The 9,577-nt window shown below is 40.5% G+C and overlaps 1 long non-coding RNA gene across 1 annotated transcript; it reads left to right on the top strand.

The window, feature by feature from the left end:
• The first annotated feature begins 3,233 nt into the window (after positions 1–3,233).
• On the top strand, positions 3,234–8,063 carry LOC134292454 (uncharacterized). The gene is made up of 2 exons (XR_009999704.1): positions 3,234–4,087; positions 6,304–8,063. It is a non-coding gene; the product is annotated as an uncharacterized LOC134292454 (long non-coding RNA).
• The last annotated feature ends 1,514 nt before the right edge of the window (positions 8,064–9,577 follow it).

A 9,577-nucleotide genomic window follows, 5' to 3' on the forward strand; every position in this document is an offset into this window, starting at 1 on the left:
CCTCGCTTGCTATAAAAGCATATTATTGTGTGGCAAAGCCTTTGAGATTGCACAGAAAGGAAGGAAGGAAGGAAGGAAGGAAGGAAGGAAGGAAGGAAGGAAGGAAGGAAGGAAGGAAGGAAGGAAGGAAGGAAGGAACTGCAGCTGAATTCTTCTCAAATCCAAACCATTGGCTTCTCATTGAGACATAAGCCTCTCTCAAAACCCAAAGACGAGGCTGACTTTTAAGGGGAAAAACATCAAAATCGGCTTTGGATTCCTACTTAAGCCAGTCTTGGAATAATACATTATAGTAATAGTAACAGTAGCGAAATGACAGTTATGAAGTAGCAATGAAAACATAACAGCAGCATAACAGTAACAGTAGTGAAATGCCAATTATGAAGTAGCAATGAAAACGTAACAGCAGCATAACAGTAACAGTAGCGAAATGCCAGGTATGAAGTAGCAATGAAAACATAACAGCAGCATAACAGTAACAGTAGCGAAATGCCAGTTATGAAGTAGCAATGAAAACGTAACAGCAGCATAACAGTAACAGTAGCGAAATGCTAGTTATGAAGTAGCAATGAAAACATAACAGCAGCATAACAGTAACAGTAGCGAAATGACAGTTATGAAGTCACAACGAAAACATAACAGCAGCATAACAGTAACAGTAGCGAAATGACAGTTATGAAGTCACAACGAAAACATAACAGCAGCATAACAGTAACAATAGTGAAATGACAATTATGAAGTAGCAACGAAAACATAACAGCAGCATAACAGTAACAGTAGCGAAATGCCAGTTATGAAGTAGCAATGAAAACATAACAGCAGCATAACAGTAACAGTAGCGAAATGCCAGTTATGAAGTAGCAACGAAAACATAACAGCAGCATAACAGTAACAGTAGCGAAATGCCAGTTATGAAGTAGCAATGAAAACGTAACAGCAGCATAACAGTAACAGTAGCGAAATGCTAGTTATGAAGTAGCAATGAAAACATAACAGCAGCATAACAGTAACAGTAGCGAAATGACAGTTATGAAGTCACAACGAAAACATAACAGCAGCATAACAGTAACAGTAGCGAAATGACAGTTATGAAGTCACAACGAAAACATAACAGCAGCATAACAGTAACAATAGTGAAATGACAATTATGAAGTAGCAACGAAAACATAACAGCAGCATAACAGTAACAGTAGCGAAATGCCAGTTATGAAGTAGCAATGAAAACATAACAGCAGCATAACAGTAACAGTAGCGAAATGCCAGTTATGAAGTAGCAACGAAAACATAACAGCAGCATAACAGTAACAGTAGCGAAATGCCAGTTATGAAGTAGCAATGAAAACGTAACAGCAGCATAACAGTAACAGTAGCGAAATGCTAGTTATGAAGTAGCAATGAAAACATAACAGCAGCATAACAGTAACAGTAGCGAAATGACAGTTATGAAGTCACAACGAAAACATAACAGCAGCATAACAGTAACAGTAGCGAAATGACAGTTATGAAGTCACAACGAAAACATAACAGCAGCATAACAGTAACAATAGTGAAATGACAATTATGAAGTAGCAACGAAAACATAACAGCAGCATAACAGTAACAGTAGCGAAATGCCAGTTATGAAGTAGCAATGAAAACATAACAGCAGCATAACAGTAACAGTAGCGAAATGCCAGTTATGAAGTAGCAATGAAAACATAACAGCAGCATAACAGTAACAGTAGCGAAATGCCAGTTATGAAGTAGCAACGAAAACATAACAGCAGCATTACAGTAACTGTAGCGAAATGCCAGTTATGAAGTAGCAACGAAAACGTAACAGCAGCATAACAGTAACAATAGCGAAATGCCAGTTATGAAGTAGCAACGAAAACATAACAGCAGCCTAACAGTAACAGTAGCTACTCAGCTTAAGCGGCTGAGGGGGGAAAGGAAAGGGCCTGAGGCTGTGAGGAATGGTGGGAGTTGCAGTCCAAAACACCCGGAAAGAGGGCCCAAGTTTGCCCAAGCCTGGGTCAGACTCAACTGTTCTTGCAACGAGGGATCATCCTGGCTAATTGCTTCCAAATTGGCTCTGACCCTTTGCAAGAGAGGCCTCTGAGCTGCCCGAGAAGAGAGGAAAATAGATTTAAATCCATGCAAAGGCATCAAAGGGTGGATAGAAGAACACAGCAGACCCCAAAGAAAAGCCTTTCTGCCCTCCGAGATATGGAGGCACTCTGAGGTCAGAAAGAGAAGGAAGATGAGGAGGAGGAAAAAGAGCAAAAGAGAAAGAGAGGAACTTCTTCGTTCCATATCCGGGGAGCAGCCACCAAGAAGATCTTTTTGGAGCACCTTCCTAATGCCGCAACCCCTTAATCCAGTTCCTCATGTTGTGGTGACCCACAACCATAATATTATTATTTCCATTACAACTTCATAACTGTCATTTCGCTACTGTTACTGTTATGTTGCTGCTATATTTTCGTTGCTACTTCATAACTGGCATTTCGCTACTGTTACTGTTATGCTGCTGTTATATTTTCGTTGCTACTTTATAACTGGCATTTCGCTACTGTTACTGTTATGCTGCTGTTATATTTTCGTTGCTACTTCATAACTGGCATTTCGCTACTGTTACTGTTATGCTGCTGTTACGTTTTCATTGCTACTTCATAACTGGCATTTCGCTACTGTTACTGTTATGCTGCTGTTATGTTTTCGTTGCAACTTCATCACTGTCATTTCGCTACTGTTACTGTTATGCTGCTGTTATGTTTTCGTTGCTACTTCATAACTGTCATTTCGCTACTGTTACTGTTATGCTGCTGTTATATTTTCGTTGCTACTTCATAACTGGCATTTCGCTACTGTTACTGTTATGCTGCTGTTATGTTTTCGTTGCAACTTCATCACTGTCATTTCGCTACTGTTACTGTTATGCTGCTGTTATGTTTTCGTTGCTACTTCATAACTGTCATTTCGCTACTGTTACTGTTATGCTGCTGTTATATTTTCGTTGCTACTTCATAACTGGCATTTCGCTACTGTTACTGTTATGCTGCTGTTATATTTTCGTTGCAACTTCATAACTGGCATTTCGCTACTGTTACTGTTATGCTGCTGTTATGTTTTCGTTGCAACTTCATCACTGTCATTTCGCTACTGTTACTGTTATGCTGCTGTTATGTTTTCGTTGCTACTTCATAACTGTCATTTCGCTACTGTTACTGTTATGCTGCTGTTATGTTTTCGTTTCTACTTCATAACTGTCATTTCGCTACTGTTACTGTTATGCTGCTGTTATGTTTTCGTTTCTACTTCATAACTGTCATTTCGCTACTGTTACTGTTATGCTGCTTAAGCGGCTGAGGGGCAAAAGAAAAGGTCCTGAGGCTGTTAGGAATGGTGGGAGTTGTAGTCCAAAACACATGGACGGAAAGCCCAAGTTGGCCCATGCCTGGTGTAGATGCACCTTTCCAGTCTCCATCAATCAGAAACCAATCTCAAGACATCGCTCCCGACTATTGTTGTCATCGTCATCATCCTAAAAGCGATTAGCGTGATTTTATTACTCCTGATTGGGCCATATTTCGAAATCAAGCAAAAAGGAAAAAAACAAACCTTCTGCCATTTCATTTAGAGGCTTTTAAAATTAATGGACTATCTTGTGTTTTTTTTAAGTGCTGTGGGGAAATGTCAACCGCTTGCTTCCGCCTGGCAGCCTGTAATTCAATCTCCAGCCCTCTGCCATCGCGTATTTATTGTATTTTATGTGTTTTATTTATGCGCGTACCACCCCGGAACTCAATCTTCATCTTGCCAGAGAGTATTGGCTTACATGATTGTATCGAGTTCTACGCTGTGATCTTTAAGGGAGAGGAAAAGTGGATCTACACTGCAGATTTGATGCAGTTTGGCACCACTTTCCCTGCCATGGCTCCGTGCTACGGGATAATGGGATTCGGAGTTCCCAGGCCTCACACCAAACTACAAATCCCACAAATTCATAACATGGTTGCCATGGCAGTTAAAGCAGGGTCAAGCTATGTCCATTTGACAGTGTGGATGCAACCAAAGAGGACTCCTGGGCATGTCAAGAGTGCATGTGAGTATGTTTATACAAAGATATATATGCATGAGTGTGTGTGTATATGTGTGTGGATATATGGGTGTGTGGATATATGTATATGTGGGTATATAAATGTGTGTATATGTGTGTTTATATAAATGTGTGTGAGAGCGGTTACATGTATATATATGTGTGGTAAATGTATATTTATGTATGTATGTATGTGTGTGTGTGTGTATATATATTTATACAGTAGAGTCTCACTTATCCAACACTCGCTTATCCAATGTTCTGGATTATCCAATACATGTTTATAGTCAATGTTTTCAATACATCATGATATTTTGGTGCTAAATTCGTAAATACAGTAATTACTACGTAGCATTACTGTGTATTGAACTACTTTTTCTGTCGATTTGTTGTATAACCTGATGTTTTGGTGCTTAATTTGTAAAATCATAACCTAATTTAATGTTTAATAGGCTTTTCCTTAATCTTTCCTTATTATCCAACATATTCGGTTATCCAACTTTCTGCCGGCCAGTTGACGTTGGATAAGCGAGACTCTACTATATATATATATATATATATATATATATATATATATATAGGTCTGTGTTTATGTGTGTATATATGTGCATGTATATGTGTGTGTGTATGTGTATATATGTGCATTTATACATATGTGTGTGTGGTTATGTGTATATATATATGTATGTGTCATAAATGTATAATTATGTGTATATGTATATATGTTTGTGTGTGTTTGTGTATATGTATGTCTGTGTTTATGTCTATATATATGTGCATGTATATGTGTGTATGTGCATATGTGTATATGTGTATTTATACATGTGTGTATGTATTACGCATATATATGTGGTTAATGTATATGTGTGTATGTATATGTGTGTTTGTTGCTTATTTATTCAGTTGCTTCCGAGTCTTTGTGACCTCATGGACATGCCAGAGCTTATATGTATGTGTGCGTGTGTAAATATGTGCATGTTTATATGTGTGTGTGTTTATATGTATATGTGTGTGTGTGTGGTTATGTGTATATATGTATGTGTGTGTGGTAAATATATATTTATGTGTTATCTAAATATGTTTAATATGGTGTTTTATTCTGTTTACATTTCTTGTTGATGATGCGTGTTTATGGGTGTATTTTATCCTGTTTTATTGTGAATATCTGGGCTTAGCCCCATGTTAGCCGCCTCGAGTCCCTGTGGCGAGAAGGAGGTGGGGTATAAAAATAGTTATTATTATTATTGTTGTTATTATTGACACAACGACGTTGTATGACACAGCAAACAAGATAGATATGCTGGATTTCGTTTCACAAAATCACAAGTCGAACACTTCCCAAGTGTCTAGGACTGTGTGATGTATTTTGGGATGATGCGTGCAGATCCCAGTAGGGTGGCCTTTTGCAGTTGGGTTGTTATTGTTATTATTATTATTATTATTATTATTATTATTATTATTTGTGTGTGCATATATCTATGTGTATGTCTGTGTATTTATCTGTGTGTGCATATGTGAGTGTGTGTACACACACACACACACACACACTCACACATATATAGGACCAATCTGTAAACAGTTGGCCCTTTAATGATCAAATATTTGCAGCTTTGGAAGTAATAGATGTAGCTTGCAATATCATATAGGTGGATGGTGAAATCCCTTCCATTTTGCAGAGGCGCAAGGCCATTTATGAGAAACCAAACAGGACGCTTTCCAGCATCATTATTCTTATTGCTATTAATACGCGGATTTCCCCTCTTCATTGAGACTCAGTGCCATCCACAACAACCGGGCAGAAGAGATAGAAAATCCTCATTTGTAAAATTTCTCTCTGTCAAATTACAAATATAGCTGAAAGTCCTAGGTAATGTGGATGAGGTAATATGGAGCTATTCCTTGGAAATATTCCCCAAAATGCCATATGGCCCCCATATCCATGGGACCAGTATCCACTATTCCTTGCTAGGAATTTTCTATGTGATCCTATTGTATGCTTCCTCCGATTTATCCCATTCCTCCTTTCGCCAAAAAGCAGAATCCTCCATTGACAGACCTGTCGATTTGTGAAATATTATTGATTTTTATGATTTTCATTTTTTAAAATGGGAAGCTGTCTCATGTAATGACGTTTTCAGTCAATAGGGGGCTCTAGACAAAGCAAAATTTCTCTCGAAAAGTATTTCCGACATTCCTGAATTCGAAATGTTTTAAATTTTCAGGTCTTTAAAGCACTCTGGGTCCCGTGTCCTACAACAAGGAAGGCTGGAGGCAGTTCCTATTTCAGAGACATGAAACAAGGCCTTGATTCCTATCCGATTTGATATCAATATGGCCAATAGCCCATTAAAATCTATTGCACTATATCGCCCCCTAGTGGTTATTCTGGTGACAACAGGCTCCAATTAGTCCTGACGCAAAGGACCATTACAAGTCCATATTACAAAATGCTACACATTGCCCCCTGTAGGTGACCCTGAGAATTGCAAAAAAAGCTGTCCAATTGAGACTCAATGGAACAGCTCCCCCTGTAGGCAACCCCTGGAACTACAGTCTACAAAATATGGCTGATCCTCGTAATCGATTTCGCATGGTCTCAGCATTTTCTGCTCCCATCCTTGCACTTGCCTAGGAAAAATCACCAACGTGCAAAGAGACCTTATCATTTCACGATTATTAACAGCATTAAGAATGATACCCCTGCATTTGACCTATGAGAATTACAGTCTGCATTCATCATCACCCAAAATAAGGTAGGTCCTAGATTTTGCAAGATCCCAATATGACTTGCCCCCATTTGCACACTCATTTGAAGAAAAAGCCAACATGGAACAAACCCTATTATTTCAATATAGTTCACTATTATTATCACCAGAAGTATGCCCCCTGTTGTTGACCCCAAGACATTACAATTGGCAAGCAATATTTAGAGAAGTCACACTCGTAAACCACCATTGGAAAGAACCAAGGAACCAAGATGGCTCAGGCAAAGTCCCATTTCTGCCCCTTCCTTCAAATAGCATTCACTATGATTGTCAACCGCAACTGAACAATGCCCCCTGCTGTTGACCCCTGGAACTGCAATCTGGGTTAAGCACCACCACCCAGAACATGGTTGATCCCAGATATTTCACGCTCTCAACATCACCTCATCCCATTCTTGCACCCACCTGGAGAAATCACCAACATGTAGACCCATCGTTTCAATAGGGTTCACTATTACTATTGATCTTGAGAACAATGCCCCCTGCTGGTGACCCTGAGGCATTGCAATCGACAGGCAGTTTTAGAGAAACCACACTCAAACACCGCCATTGGGAAGAACCAAGGAAAACACCGGGCCCAAGCAACGTCCCATTCCCATGAAAGAATAGGGTTCACTATTGGTATTGACTTTAAGAACAATGCCCCCTGCTGTTGAACCCAATGCATTGCAGAGGCTTATTTGAGAAGCCACGCTTGGAGGAACCAAAGCCACACTTAGTGAAGAAACCAACAAAACAGAGGCCCATGTAGTGTGTCCCATTACCCTGCCAAAAATAGCTTTATTGCTATCAACCTCAAGAACGATGCCCCCTGCTGTTGACCCCGAGGCACTGCAATTTTAAGAAGCCACATTCGAACATCACCATCAGCAAGAACCAAGGAATATAGAGGATTCATGAAGCATCCCATTTCCCCAAACAAAAGGGGTTCATTATGGCTTTCGACCTCAAGAACAATGCCCCCTGCTGCTGACACCCAGGCATTGCAGATGATGTTAGAGAAGACACACTCAAACATCACCATATAGAGGACTCATGAAGCATCTGTCATGATCTCCAGTCTTTGACATCTCTGGTCGGCTGACAAAGAACAGATGCCAGCCATAAAACGGGCCAGCCATAAAACCTCAATTACCCTCTGGTATGTGAGAGCCCCTATATAAATGGGCCAAAGAGAAGGTTCTGGTATTCTGTACAATAAAACCTGTTGGAATCTACCAGCGTGTGCCTTGGTGCTTTTTCTGGTGGAAGACTGACCCACAGCACAACTGGGAGAAGAGAACCCGACAGCATCCCACTCCCCCGAAAAAAATGGATTCACTATTGCTATTGCCTTCAAGAAGGATGCCCCCTGCTGTTGATCCCAAGACATTGAAGATGCTTGTTTGAGACGGCAACTTGGAAGAACCAAAGCCATAGTTAGTGAAGAATCCACAAAAATATAGAGAGCCATGCAGCATCCCATTACCCCACCCCCCTCTCCGTCATTCTTGCTATCAACATCAAAAACGATGCCCCCTGCTGTTGACTCCAAGGCATTGCAGATAATGTTAGAGAAGCCACACAAGAACATCATCATTGGCAAGAAACAAGGAAAACAGAGGTCCCAGGCAGCATCCCATTCCTCTGAAAAAAGGGATCCACTATTGCTATCGACCTCAAGAACGATGCCCCCTGCTGCTGACCCCAAGGCATTGCAGATGCTTATTTGTGAAGCCACACTGGGACGAAACAAAGCCACATTCAGGGAAGAACCCAACAGAATAGCCATGTACATAGTGTCCCATTACCCTGAAAAAAAAATTCACTATTGCTATCGACCTCAAGAACGATGCCCCCTGCTGTTGACCCCAAGGTATTGCAGATGCTTTTTTGAGACAACACAGTGGAATGAACCAAAGCCACACTTAGGGGGAAAACCAACAAAACAGAGGGCCACGTAGTGTCCCATTACCCAGCAAAAAATGGGGTTCAATATTGCTATCAACCTCAAGAAGGATGCCCCCTGCTGTTGACCCCAAGGCATTACAGATGCTCATTTGTGAATCCACACTTGGACGACCCAAAGCCACAGTTAGGGAAGAACCGAACAGAATAGAGGGTCAGATAGTGTCCCATTACTCTGCAAAAAATACGGTTCACTATTGCTATTGATTTTAAGAACGATGCCCCCTGCTGTTCACCCCAAGGTATTGCAGATGTTCATTTGTGAAGCCACACTGGGACGAACCAAAGCCACATTTAAGGAATAGACGGCCATGTACATAGAGTCCCATTACCCTGCAAAAATATATATATTCACTAAATATATTACCCTGCAATACATATATATATTCACTATTGTTATCAACCTCAAGAATGATGCCCCCTGCTGTTGACCCCAAGGCATTGCAGATGCTCATTTGTGAAGCCATACTGGGACGAACCAAAGCCACATTTAAGGAATAGAGGGCCATGTACATAGTGTCCCATTATTCTGCAAAAAATATGGTTCACTATTGCTATCGATTTTAAGAATGATGCCCCCTGCTGTTGATCCCAAGGTATTGCAGATGCTTATTTGTGAAACCACACTTGGAGGAACCAAAGCCACACTTAGGGAAGAACCCAACAGAACCAAGGGCCATTACCCTGCAAAAATATATTCACTATTGCTATTGGCCTCAAGAACGATGCCTCCTGCTGTTGACCCCAAGGTATTGCAAATAATATTAGAGAAGCCACACTAGAA

This window comes from Anolis carolinensis, chromosome 6 (assembly GCF_035594765.1).
Source record: "Anolis carolinensis isolate JA03-04 chromosome 6, rAnoCar3.1.pri, whole genome shotgun sequence".
NCBI classification, from domain to species: domain Eukaryota; kingdom Metazoa; phylum Chordata; class Lepidosauria; order Squamata; family Dactyloidae; genus Anolis; species Anolis carolinensis.